Source organism: Elephas maximus, chromosome 5, assembly GCF_024166365.1.
Source record: "Elephas maximus indicus isolate mEleMax1 chromosome 5, mEleMax1 primary haplotype, whole genome shotgun sequence".
Lineage (NCBI taxonomy): Eukaryota > Metazoa > Chordata > Mammalia > Proboscidea > Elephantidae > Elephas > Elephas maximus.
In genome coordinates, this window is record NC_064823.1 from 156,140,000 (window position 1) to 156,153,596 (window position 13,597).

General features: G+C 43.3%; 1 pseudogene; it reads right to left on the reverse strand.

The window, feature by feature from the left end:
* Positions 1-3,386: 3,386 nt before the first annotated feature.
* On the reverse strand, positions 3,387-8,877 carry LOC126076765 (nuclear speckle splicing regulatory protein 1-like; annotated as a pseudogene).
* Positions 8,878-13,597: the final 4,720 nt, after the last annotated feature.

The window sequence follows — 13,597 nt, forward strand, 5'->3', positions numbered from 1 at the left end:
GAAACTAAGGACATGTGTTCTAGTATGTTCACCAAGAAAGTGGCTACACAATCTTTTGTTAGCGATTAAGCCTGTGGCTGATGGATCTAACCAACTACCCACAGCAGAAAACCCATCAGCTTAGACTGAAAGGGACAAAGAATGAAAGAGCGCTACCTGCCTTTTGGAATTCTACAGGCAGGAAATACGCCAAAGGAGCTACATCTGTTGTCCTCCAAGAAAAGAAAATGACCCCCTGGAGCAGCTCAGAGATTAGCAGAACTGTTAGAAGGAGCATGAGAAGCCAGGATTTCTCGGTTTCAAAGGGTGTGGCTATAGTCTCCTGGATTTCAAAGGGTCGGGTCACAGCCTCCTAGGTTTAAGGAGTCAGATCTTCACCAGCTCGGTTCCAGAGTGTGGGGCTGCCATTAAGGTATGCCGGGAGATACAGCCACAGCCCAAAGCTAAGGACGCTCGGCAGCCATGCTCAAGGGACAGAAGAATGGGGCCTTCCCAGGCCAAGAGGGTGGGGTTGCCACTTGGATGGACTAGGAGAATGCAGCTGCCCAAAGTCAAGGGAGCAGAGTTGCTGTGTCAGTGGGCCTGAAAGATGGAGCTGAAGCCCAGGGCCCAGAGGCCTCACCCAGAATCCAGAGAGTGTGGTCTGGAGGATAGAGCCATCGTCCAGATGTTCTCAGAGAACTATTTTCAAGACTTAAGAGATAATGTAAATTGTTCTGCTGGGTTTTGGACTTTCTTGGTGCCTGTTGTCCCTTCTTTCCTTCTAATTTGTAATGGAAAGTCTACCTTGTGCCTGTTCCACCGTTGTACTTTGCAAATAGGCAACTTGTAGTCTGGATTTCACAGGCTCACAGATGAAGAAGAATTTTGCTCCAGGGCAAAATATACCTAAAGTCTCACCTGTATTTGATTTAGATAATCCAGAAGATGAGACTTTGGATTTGGAGTTGATTTAAGACTTTTGGAATGATGTGATGGGGTGAATGCGTTTTGTACGAGCAAGAATATGAATTTGGGGGGGCCAAAGGGTGGAATGTTATGGTTGAATTGTGTCCCCCCAAAATATGTGTTGTAAATTCTAACCTTTATGCCTGTGATTATAATTCCATTTGGGAATGGGTTGTCTTTGTTATGTTAATGGGACAGGATTAACGTAGGGTGTTCTTGAATCAATCTCTTTTGAGATACAAAAGAGATTAAACAAGCAAGAAGAGATGAGGGAAGAGAGATGCCAAGTCACATGAAGATCACCCAGGTGTAGTAGCTCAGAGACAAGGACGATCTTCCAGAGCAGAAAAAGAGAGAAAGCTATCCCCTAGAGCTGGCACCCCATATTCAAACTGTGAGTAAATAAATTTCTGTTTGTTAAAGTCACCACTTGTGCTATTTCTACTATAGCAGCACTAGATAACCAAGACAGGGGCCTCAGCTGGTAAGAGTCAAATACTGGGGAGTGGCTTAGCAGCAGGGACTGGAATCATTTGACATAATCTTCAGCTTCTCGTGGCATGGAGGCTAGGTTCCACAAACAAGCATCCCAAGAGAGCAATGTGAAGTACATAGTATTTTTTATGATCTTGCCTCTGAAGTCATGTATTATCATTTCCACCATAGTCTATTGTTCAAGGCAGTTACAATGTTCCACCCAGGTTCAAGAGGAAGGGACATATGCCTCACTACTCAGTAGAAGGAATACCAAGGTCACTATGAGAGAAAATGTTGCGTCCATTTTTGTAAAATACAATCTGCAACAGTCTACCCTCTCACCCAGCCCCAAAGCCAATGCCACATGTTTTATATATTTTTTTATGATAGCACCCCACTTCCATGTACCAATACCGTGCCAGGCACTATTGTTGTATACAAATTACCCCTAACGTAATGGCATAAAACAGCCATCTTATTATCCTCACAGATGGTGTGGGTTAAAATTTCAGATAAGGCCCAGCAGTGATTGTTTATCTCAGTTTCTCTTAAATAGGAAGATGCAAAAGCTGGGAGTGACTCAAGAGTCAGGGGCTAGAATTATCTGGAGGTATTTTCATACATGCCTAACATTTGAGGCTGGCTGTTTGTCAGTTGGGACCTCAACTGGGCTGACAACCAGAACACTTACAAATGTCCTCTCCATGTGGTCTCTGCATGGGCTAGCTTGGGCTTCCTTGCAGCATGGAAGAGGAGTAAATGCCAAAAGAGAGTAAGGTGGCCATGCATGATATTTCTATGACTTAGCCTTGAAAGTCATATAGCATGGCACCTGCCATAATTTATTGTTTGAAGCACCCCAGAGTTCCACCAGGTTTAAAGGGAGGAGGCACAGAACTTCACCACTCAGTAGGAAGAAAACTGATTAATCAGCTATTAAGTAGCAACAAGCTGGGTCCTGGTGGCCTGGGTGCAGAAGGACTACAGAATCCTGGAGACAGTTGTTCTTGACAGCAGGGAACAAAAGGGGTAGGACAGGGTTGGCAACAAACCAGGAAGTCAGTGTGTTGCCCAACAAGAATGTCAGCCCTGGGGTCAGATAGACGTGGGTCCAAATTCTGACTACTTCATTAACCAGCTGTGTAACCCAGGCAGGTCTCTTAAACTTTCAGAGGTCCTCACCTGTAAAATGTGGGTGACCTCCCTCTGTAGGATTACTGTATCAATCCTGTATGAGAAGTACCAGGCACATAATAAGTGCTCATAAATAGTAGATTTTATTGTCCACTTCACCATAGAGCCCAGAGCTACTCTTTGTTGGAAAACCACAGGGGACAGAATCTTAGAAATTAAAGTTGGTACCTCATGAGTGCATGTATGTGCGTAAGTGCTTGCATCCGTGTGTGTGTGCATGCATGCAGCACTGCTTTATGAAGAATGTCCACCTCCATTATCTGACTGTGCCGTGCAAGGCCCAGCCTGACAGCCTGCGAGGGGTCAGGGCAAGGACTCTTACCACTATATCAGGAAAGGGTGAACAGAGGCCGACGCAGGTACAGAGGCACCCAAGTTCCCCCAGATAGGATGTGTCGGAGCTAAGACTACAAGCTCTTTGTTCCAGCTCCTCAGTCCAAACTCTCTCCACAGCAAGTTCCCCAGGGCCAGAATCTGAGAAGTTGGTGCAGTATTAGAAGTGGAGTTGTTGTGATTGCTACCTGCCCTTGAGCTGGTCCCCGACTCATGGTGACCCCGTGCACAACGAAACGAAACACTGCCCAATCCTGCACCATCTCATGATTGGTTGCAGATAAGACCACCGTGACCCATAGGGTTTTTCATTGGCTAATTTTCAGAAGTATATTGCCAGGCCTTTCTTCTAGTTGGCCTTAGTCTGGAAGCTCCATGGAAACCTGTTCAGTGTCATAGCAAGACACTAGCCTCCATCGACAGATGGGTGGTGGTCATGCCTGAGGTGCACTGGCTGAGAGTTGTGCCCAGATCTCCCGCATTGAAAGCAACAATTCTACCACTAAGCCAGGAGAGAAAAAGGGGGGAGTGGAAGAGGTGAGAGGGACCCATTTGCAGTTGACCCTTACCTCCTGGAGCTAGGGACACCGATCTCCACTAAAGTGGCCACTTGCTGCTTAAGGGCTTAAATGGATGAGGATTCCAGCCCAGTTCCTTTGCCAAATGAGCTCATTTACACTTGCTGGAGCTTCAGTTTATGTGTAGAATGCATGTAATCCGCAGGCGGACATAATGAAGCTCAGTGAATGCAAGCATCATTCCCCTTTTTCCGTTCCTCCTCTTGCTGCCCATTATGAATGATCAAGAAACCAGGGTATCGGCCAAGCCTTCCCAGTTCAAATACTGGCTCCTCCCATTTCTCATTGCTATTGTTAAGTTACTGTCAAGCTGGCTTAGACCTTGTGTATGACATTGCCCAGTCCTGGGCCATCCTCACAATTATTTGTATGTTTGAGCCCATTGTTGCAGTTATTGCGTCAATCCATCCCGTGGAGGGTTTCCCTCATTTTCATCGACCCTCTACCAAACATGATGTCCTTTTCTAGCAATTATTCTTTCCTGATGACACCTCCAAAATAAGTGAGTTGAAGTCTCGCCATCTTGGCTTCTAAGGAAGGCTCTGGCTGTCCTTCCTTTCTCAGGTGGAGAGAAATTGAGAAGGCTAAGCCTCAGTATTATAGCCTGGAAAAGATGGGTGTGTGTGTTTCTTAGGCGGAGAATAAATGAGATAACGTATGTTTTATTAGTTATATGTTATGGTGCCAGACTCTAACCCAAGTTTTTAAAAAAGCAGTAGTGAATAGAACATGATTCCTGCTCTCCTGGGGCTTACTTTGCATTTGGCTTAGTACTGTGGGCACGTAATACATTGCCAATATATTTACCTGTTGGAAGGAAGGATCAAGGAGTCAAAAAAGGCATGATTACCTCTTTCCTCTGATTACACTCCTGCACCCAGTCTCAATTTCTGTCTCCTGTGAAGAACCACTTTAGATTTGTATGTAGGGGGAGGGAAAAGCATAAAGTAATGACAGAGACCAATACGCTTGGCATATAAATTTATTTTTTCAACTTCGTATTTGAGGTTGGAACCTACATTCCCCCTCACACACACACACTAATACCTTAATTCCAAAAAAAAAAAAAAGGGATGTCTGTCTTCCAACCAGACAGAGGAATTCACTGTAGCGGGGGTCAGCAAAATTTCCTATAAATATTATAGGCTTTGTGGGTCTAGGAGCAAAATCAAGGATATTAAGTAGCTACTGGTGGCGCAGAGGTTAAGCACTCAGCTACTAAGCAAGAAGTTCAAAGTTTAAACCCTCCAGTCACTCCTTGGGAGAAAGGTGTGGCGGTCTGCTTCCTGAGAGATCACAGCCTTGGAAACTCCGTGGGGCAGTTCTACCCTCTCCTATAGGGTCGCTAATGAATTGGAACCGATTGGATGGCAACAGGTTATATAACAAAGGAAAAAACAAATTTCCACACGTTTTGTTGACAAAATTCCAAACATAACAAGAATCGAGTACTTCTTTGGTAATACAAGCCTACTTAACGGGAAATGTGATGCGTTTCTGAGGGATAACATTTTGCTTAATTGGAGTTCAAGGTTAGTATTCCCCATTATCAAAGCTGACCGCAAATGTTCATCTGTTAATGCTGCTCTGTAATGAGGCTTTACATATTTCATCTTTCAAAATGTATTGCTCTTTTGATTTTTAAAACTATTTAAAAATCTAAAAAATATTCTTAGCTTAGGAGCCATACAAACACAGACGGTGGACCATAGTTTGCCAACCCTGGCTCTATAGCTATGAGGCCTCTCTCTTCTCAGCCTCAACTAGATGGTTATTTCCAAAGTAGAATGTGGTCGTTGCCACCATCAGTTCCAGACACTGCTTGGACACTAGCTGTTATTCATTTGTGAGGGTAGGAGGGGAGGGAGGGAGGAAGGGAGGGAGGGAGGGAGGGAGGGAGGGAGGGAGGGAGGGAGGGAGGGAGGGAAGGAAGGAAGGAAGGAAGGAAGGAAGGAAGGAAGGAAGGAAGGAAGGAAGGAAGGAAGGAAGGAAGGAAGGAAGGAAGGAAGGAAGGAAGGAAGGAAGGGAGGGAGGGAGGGAGGGAGGGAGGGAGGGAGGGAGGGAGGGAGGGAGGGAGGGAGGGAGGGAGAAAAGGGAAGGGAGAAAAGGGAAGGGAGAAAAGGGAAGGGAGAAAAGGGAAGGGAGAAAAGGGAAGGGAGACAGGGAGAGACTGACAGAGAAGGGCTAAATGTTTTATACACATTTTCTCATTTAATCCTAATAACTCTCCAAGATATGTGTTGTCATTGTATTGTATAGATGGGAAACTAAAGCTCAGACAGCTTAAGTGGTTGGCCCCAAGTCACAGCAGGTTTAGCGGCCCAGACCAGCTTCCCACTCAGGCAAATCTAACTCCCAAGTCCTGCGCCTGCTTCCTCGAGAAACCTGTCAAATCCACAGCCCCCAAAGCCAGTCCTCATCACTTCCCCGTTGTATGTTTGTTTGTTTGTGTTGGAGATTTTCATAGGTAAGCCTATATTGGGCTCCTCCAATATTTTTCTGGAAAACCAGGAGAAAAGGACAATTTCTAGTTCAAGCAGTGTCCTGACACCAGGAAGCGTTGGGAAAGAAAGGGCTCTGTGTTGCCTGCGTTACACCATGGACGTAATCTCATTTTCAGCTCATGGACTCTTATACAGTAAAAAGCCTAATGTGATTTCTTCGTAGCCAGGGTCTGTAAAGAGGCTGACTCCAGGAGGCCCTAAATCCCAAAATGGCTGGCACCTCCAGCTCGGCGATTATCAAATTGACTGGCATTAATCTTTTTTTTTTTTCCTATTTTATTGTTCAGATCCATGTATTTTGATTTGAAATTCAACATATATAAAACAAAACCACTCCTGAAACAAAACCAACATTATTAATGGTGGCAGCAGAGCCTATTGTCTTCATTAAGTGAAGACTTAATGAAGGAACTTAGCACACTATTACGGTTGCTTGGATAAAATCAAGAATGTGGTGCCCTGGTAAGTAAATATGACATAAAATTAGTCAAATATTCAAGGTAAAAGGACTGATTTGATTTAAACCTAAACCAAAAGTGAATTTTGATACTGCGTTTAAAAAGAACCTCCCAAACCACTGTTAACACTCTCCTTTTTGCTTTCACACAGCAAGTGCTGCGAGTAATAATTTTCTGTGTTCCCACAGATCTTTCCACTGGAGAGCTAGGAATTATGTTCTTTCTCAATGTTGTTGTTGTTGTTGTTAAGTGCCGTCGAGTTGGTTCCGACTCGTAGCGACCCTAAGTACAACAGAACAAAATACTGCCCTGTCATGTGCCATCCTCACAGTGTTGCAGCCACTGTGTCAATCCATCTCATCGAGAGTCTTCCTCTTTTTTGATGACCCTCTTCCAGGTATGATGTCCTTCTTCAGGGACTGATCCCTTCCAATAAAATGTTCAAAGTATGTGAGACAAAGTCTCACCATCCTTGCTTCTAAGGAGCATTCTGGCTGTACTTCCTCCAAGAGTGATTCATTTTTTCTTTTGACAGTCCATGGTATATTTCTCAATATAGATCTTTGCATTAACTCATGCCATTTGCCTGGCCAAGTACCTGCCTCTAGCTGACACTGGAGTGTCTTCATTGCTCTGCTTTGCAAACTTGCTCACCGCCTCAGGTGGTCTCTCTTGTTCCTTGCCCTTCTCTTGCCTTTCCTCTGTGATTCTGTGTTCCGCTCCCTCAGAACTAGAGGGTTTCTCTTGGTTCCTTTCTTTGTCCTTTTCCATGTTTTTCATGTTGTAGGATTTTTAGTGGTCAAACAACCTATCCTTTGCTCTAAAAACTCGGGCTACTTTCCTTTGTCTCGATTTCTTTCTGAAGATTGAACACTTCCTTCTTGTTTTTCCCTACCTCTATATTTGTCATTGTTCTCATATCTTTCCTTCCTTCCTTTCATATTCTCTTCCTTCGCTTTGAGTTTCTCTTCCTTCTCACCTCCTTTCTCAGTGCGTCAGTCATGATCATCTAGTTCTCTACCTCTTTCTTGTTTTCCCAGGATATATTTCTCCTCATCTTTCTCCCTTTTCCCTCCTCTGTCATTTCTTTCTCTTTCTGTATGGTCTCTTCCCCTTGTCCATGCTTCTTCCAGTGCGAATCTCTATGACTGGCCTCTCTGTGCCTACGGCAATCCTTTTCTAATCACGGTCAGCGATGGTCTTTCTTGATGCCTATCTTCCCTTTTCTCATGTCCTCTTGATTTGGAACTTTTTGTGTGGCATTTGGCCCTGTGTCATCTTTCTTCACTAGATGACCATGAGCAGGTTTGATTCCTGTGGTGCTTGGGGTCATTCTCAGAGGACTCTGTGCCTTTTTCCTTTCTGAAGTTCACTTTATTATTTTCTTCAATTTATCATCCTTGCTGCTGTTAGCATCAAAGACACTGAACCCGGGTTTTCCTCTGCCTTCATACCAGTTTGGAGAATGCACTTCTCATGTGGCATTCTGTTCTCTGCACTTATTTCATCAGAGTAACCTCTTGATTTCTCCTGCTTTATCCCAGACCTGCCTTAATGAAAGCTGTATGTAGGGACTTCCTCTTCACTAGCTGTTGGATTTAATTACCCCGTTGCCTTCGAGTTGATTCTGACTCATAGCAACCCTATAGGACAGAGTAGAACTACCCTATAGGACAGAGTAGAACTAACCTACAGGACAGAGTAGAACTACACTATAGGGTTTCCAAGGAGCAGCTGGTATATTCGAACTGCTGACCTTTTGGTTAGCAGCCAAGCTCTTAACCATTGAGCCACTAGGGCTCTTGTGTTGGATTTAATAGGTTTTATATAAAAAAATTTTTTTTTTTTTTTTTTTTTATAAAATCCACTGAGACCTTTCTGCTTGGTCACATCCAAATGTGCTTCGAGTACAGCAGTCCTCTTTTCCTTCCTCTTCAGCTCTCTCTTGCAATTTTTTCTTATAAGCAGATGTCACAATGCCTCTTTATCATCAATTTCTCCCTTTTTCATTTCTCATTCTCTCTCAGTTTCTTTTCCATTCTTTTCCTGATCTCAACTGCTTTTAATAAGTTGGGCGTGTACTTGGGCTTTCGGTCTTCTCCCAAAAGCAATTTGGGATTAATTTTTCCTTTTTTTTTCTGCATTTCATCACAATTGCTGTCATATTCATACATGGTAGCATCTTCTGCAAGGGGCTTTTGGATTTCCAATTTGGTCTTTCGTTGCTTGCTTCTCAGGAGCTTCCCTCTGAGGGCTTTCAGTCACAGAGCTCTCATCGTCATCATCAGAATCATTCCCAAACACTGATGGTTTCTGCAAAACAGGGTGCAACTGCTGTGTTTTCTTTGGCAAAATAAGCCCATACTGCCTGCCCAGCATCACCATCTTGCTCCTCTCTCTGAGAAACGTGGCTGATGAAAATGTAATGGCAATGCAGATGCTGACATTGTCATGTAAACTGTTGTGCAGCTTTGGGCAGCCTGGAACCGAGTCTGCATTTGGGTCCTTTGAATTTATATAAATATATTTATAAATTAAAGAGATTGAATTCAAGGAAATGGCCCGGCACAGTGGTTCAGATTTCGGCTGCTAACCAAAAAGTTAGCAGTTCAAATCCACCAGGCACTCCTTGGAAACCCTATGGGGCAGTTCTACTCTGTACTGTAGGGCCGCTATGAGTTGGAATCAACTTGATGACTATGGGTTTGGTTTGGTTGTGGGGGCTGACAAGTCCCAACTCTGTGGGTCAGGCATCAGGCTGGAGGCTCCTCCTGATTCATGTGGTTGTGGGGGCTGACAAACCCAAAATCAGCAGGTCAGACAGCAGGCCTCTGGCTCAAACAGCTGCAGGAGCTGGTGAATCCCAAAATCTGCAGGTCAGGTGGCAGGCTGTTGGCTCATGTCCCAAGAACTGGAGGTCAGATGACCACGAGTCAGATGCAGGATTCAGAGCAAGAGAGAGCCTTGATAGAACATCCATTTATATACTAAAGGCAGGCCATACCTCCAAAGAAACTCTCCTTTCAACTGATTGCCTATTCATAGCAGATCTCAACATGGAGGTGGTCACATTAAATCAGATCTCATCATGGTGGTGATTACATTATATTACATTATGAAAGAGCATTCAGTCCAATGTCTACCAAACCACCAAGAATCCTAGCCTAGCCAAGTTGACACGTAAAATTAACCATCACAGTCACATCTACACCTCTGGGAGCTGACTCCTGTGACCTTCAGTTTTGTTTTGAAGATGACCAGCTCCCTTAAAATCAGGAGGAAGAAAGAAATTATAAAATGACATAATTTTTTAGTGATTTACAAAGAGTAGTCCTGGGACCAGCAGCATCAATATTGCCTAGGAATAAGTAAGAAATGCAAAATCTGGCATTATTCATTTTTAATGGCCAATCTGCGTTCTTTATTTTAAAAAGAAATGGGACGGAGTTCAATTGATCATTGATGTAAAAGAAGACAAGCAGGTTTAGTAAAATCTCATTTAAAGAGAGAGAGAGAGCTAAGAGAGAGGGAAAAGTTAAAAAAAATTTTAAAGAAAGAAAAAACTGAATCACTTTTTGTAGTAGAGCTCAGAATCATAATTTCTGACACCAAATATGTTGAAAAAAAAACAAAGTCTGTTTAAAATTAAAAGTAAAGAGTTTTACTGAGGATCAAGAGCAGCCATGGTCATAGAACAGCCATAGCTAGGGAGACATCAAGCGAGGTGCTAAATCCTCCACTGCAAAGTGTTCCCAAAGGGATAGGATTTTTGTTTATTTATTGCACTTCAGATGAAGATTTACAGAACAAACTAGTTTCTCATTAAACAGTACACATATTGTTTTATGACATGGGTTAACCACCCCGCGACATATCAACACTCTCCCTCCTCAACCTTGGGTTCCCTTTTACCAGCTTTCCTGTTCCCTCCTGCCTTCTAATCCTCGCCCCAGGGTTGTTGTGCCTCTTTAGTCTCATTTTGTTTTATGGGCCTGTCTAATCTTTGGCAGAATAGTGAACCTCAGGAATGACTTCATCACTGAACTAAAAGGGTGTCCAGGGGCCACACTCTCAGGGTTTCTCCAGTCTCTGTCAGATCAGTAAGTCTAGTCTTTTTGTGTGAGTTAGGATTTTGTTCTCCAATTTTCTCCAGCTCTGTCCCAGACCTTCTGTTGTGATCCCTATCAGAGCAGTCAGTGGTGATAGCCAGGCACCATCTCATTGAACTGGACTCAGTCTGGTAGAGGCAGTGGAGGATGTGGTCCATTAGGCTAATCTTTCCCTTGATTCTTTAGTTTTCTTCATTCTCCCTTGCTCCTGAAGGGGTGAGACCAGTGGAGAATCTTAGATGGCTGCTCATGGGCTTTTAAGACCCCAGGCGCTACTCACCAAATTAGAATGTAGAACATTTTCTTTATAAACTATGTTATGCCAATTGAGTTAGATGTTCCAGAGACCATGGTCCCCATAGCCCTCCACCCAGCAATTTGGTCCCTCAGGGAGTTTGGATGTGTTTATCGAGCTTCCATAACCTTGTCTTGTACAAGTTGTGCTGGCTTCCCCAGTATTTTGTACTCTCTTACCCTTCACCAAAGTTTCCACTTATCTATTGTCTATTTAGTGTTTTTCCACTCCACCCCACCCCTTCCCTCCCTCATAACCATCGATGATTGTTTCTTTTTGTGTATAAACTTTTCATGAGTTTTTACAATAGTGGTCTCATACAATATTTGTCCTTTTGTGATTGACTTATTTCACTTAGCATAGCCCTCCAGATTCATCCATGTAATGAGATGCTTTGCAGATTCATCATTGTTCTTTGTCGTTGGGTAATACTCCATTGTGTGTATGTACCATAGCGTGTTTATCCATTCATTTGTTGATGGACATCTAGGTTGCTTCCATCTTTTTGCTATTGTGAATAATGCTGCAAAGAACATGGGTGTTCATATGTCTATTCATGTGACAACTCTTACTTCTCTAGGGTATATTCCTAGGAGTGGGATTGCTGGATCATATGGTATTTCTATTTCTAGCTTTCTAAGGAAGCACCATATTGTTTTCCAAAATGGTTGTATCATTTTGCATCCCCACCAGCAGTCCATAAGAGTTCAGATCTCCCCACAGCCTCTCTAACATTTGTTATTTCCTGTTGTTTTGGTTTGTGCCAGTAATGCCAGGATGAGATGGTATCTCATTGTGGTTTTGATTTGCATTTCTATAATGGCTAGTGATCAAGAGCATTTCCTCATGTGTCTGTTGGCTGCTTTTATGTCTTCTTTGGTGAAGTATCTGTTCATTTCCTTTGCCCATTTAAAAAAATATATTTTATTATGCTTTGAGGGAAAGTTTACAAGTCAGTCTCTCACACAAAAACTTATATACACCTTGCTACACACTCCCAATTACTCTCCCCTTGATGAGGCAGCCCACTCCTTCACTCCACTCTCTCTTTTCGTGTCCATTTTGCCAGCTTCTAACCCCCTCTACCCTCTCATCTCCCTTCCAGGCGGGAGATGCCAACATAATCTCAAGAGTCCACCTGATCCAAGAAGCTCGCTCCTCACCAGCGTCCCTTTCCAACCCATTGTCCAGTCCAATCCCTGTCTGAAGAGTTGGCTTTGAGAACGGTTCTTGTCCTGGGCCGACAGAAGGTCAGGGGGCCATGACCACCGTGGTCCTTCTAGTCTCAGTCAGACCATTAAGTCTGGTCTTTTTGGGGGGTCTGCATCCCACTGCTTTCCTGCTCCCTCAGGGGTTCTCTGTTGTGTTCCCTGTTAAGGCAGTCATTGGTTGTAGCCAGGCACCATCTAGTTCTTCTGGTCTCAGGCTGATGTAGTCTCTGGTTTATGTGGCCCTTTCTGTCACTTGGGCTCGTAATTACTCCTTTGCCCAGTTTTTAATTGAATCTTTTGTTTTTTTTGTTGTAGAGGTGTTGGATTTTCCTGTAGATTTTAGAGATTAAAACTTTGTCTGATTTGTAATGGCCAAAATTTTTTTTCCAGTCTGTAGGTTCTCTTTTTATTCTTTTGTTGAAGTCTTTTGATGAGCATAAGTGTTAAATTTTTAGAAGATCCCAGTTATTGAGCTTATCTTCTGGAGTTTGTGTGTTGTTAGTTATGGTTTGTATCCTGTTAATGCCATGTATTAGGGCCTCTAGCATCGATATATTTTTTCTTCTATGAACTTTATATTTTTGGGCTTTATATTTAGGTCTTTGATCCATTTTGATTTAGTTTTTGTGTATGGTATGACGTATGGGTCCTGTTTCCTTTTTTTGAAGATAGATGCCCAGTTCTGCCAGCACCATTTGTTAAAAAAGACTGTCTTTTCCCCATTTGATGAACTTTTGGCCCCAAGGATAGGAAGTGCCTTTTATATAGATTGGTTGGCATTTAAAAAAAACAATTATAAGATATGATTAATTTTATAATGATGACAAGCCCTGGTCATAAGAGTTCTATATGTGTTTACTCACAGAAACATATTCCATATAAGAAGGTGTCTTCCTGGGGGTGGTTTTAGCACAAATAATCTTAAGTGAAACATGGTCTTACATATGCACTTTCTGAGAACAAAATAATTGTAATGGCAACATGGCTTTATCATGTGCTTTCTGAGAACAAAAACAATCTTAAGCAAAATACATTTTATCATATATTTTTTGGAACATTTTCTCTTTGCTTAAGGATAATCTAAGTGACTCTGGAGCTTGTGCTGGCCTTTCATTTTGCTGATGGGACCTGAGTCTCCAGGCTTGGCCAGAGGGATTCAGACTGCAAGGCCACGCCAGGGAGAGGAAAACAGGGTGCTTAATCAGGAATACATACTTAAAATATTTCAGAAAACCACAGGGTTGGAGGATTCCCAAAACTGCACAAGGCTGCCTCAGAAGTGAGCCCTGTGTGTGTCATTTCTATTTGGATTTGATATGTTAAATGTCCCGAATGTTGATGGCACAGAAGCCCACTCAAACATTGCAAAGATTCTTTGGCCCAAGCAAGAGGACTTTCCCCGTCCTCCCTCCTTTCACCCTCTCTGCTTGCTCGCCCCTCCCCCCCCACCTCCTTCCGCACACCCTCTTCCTGCCCTTTCTTTGGCCATA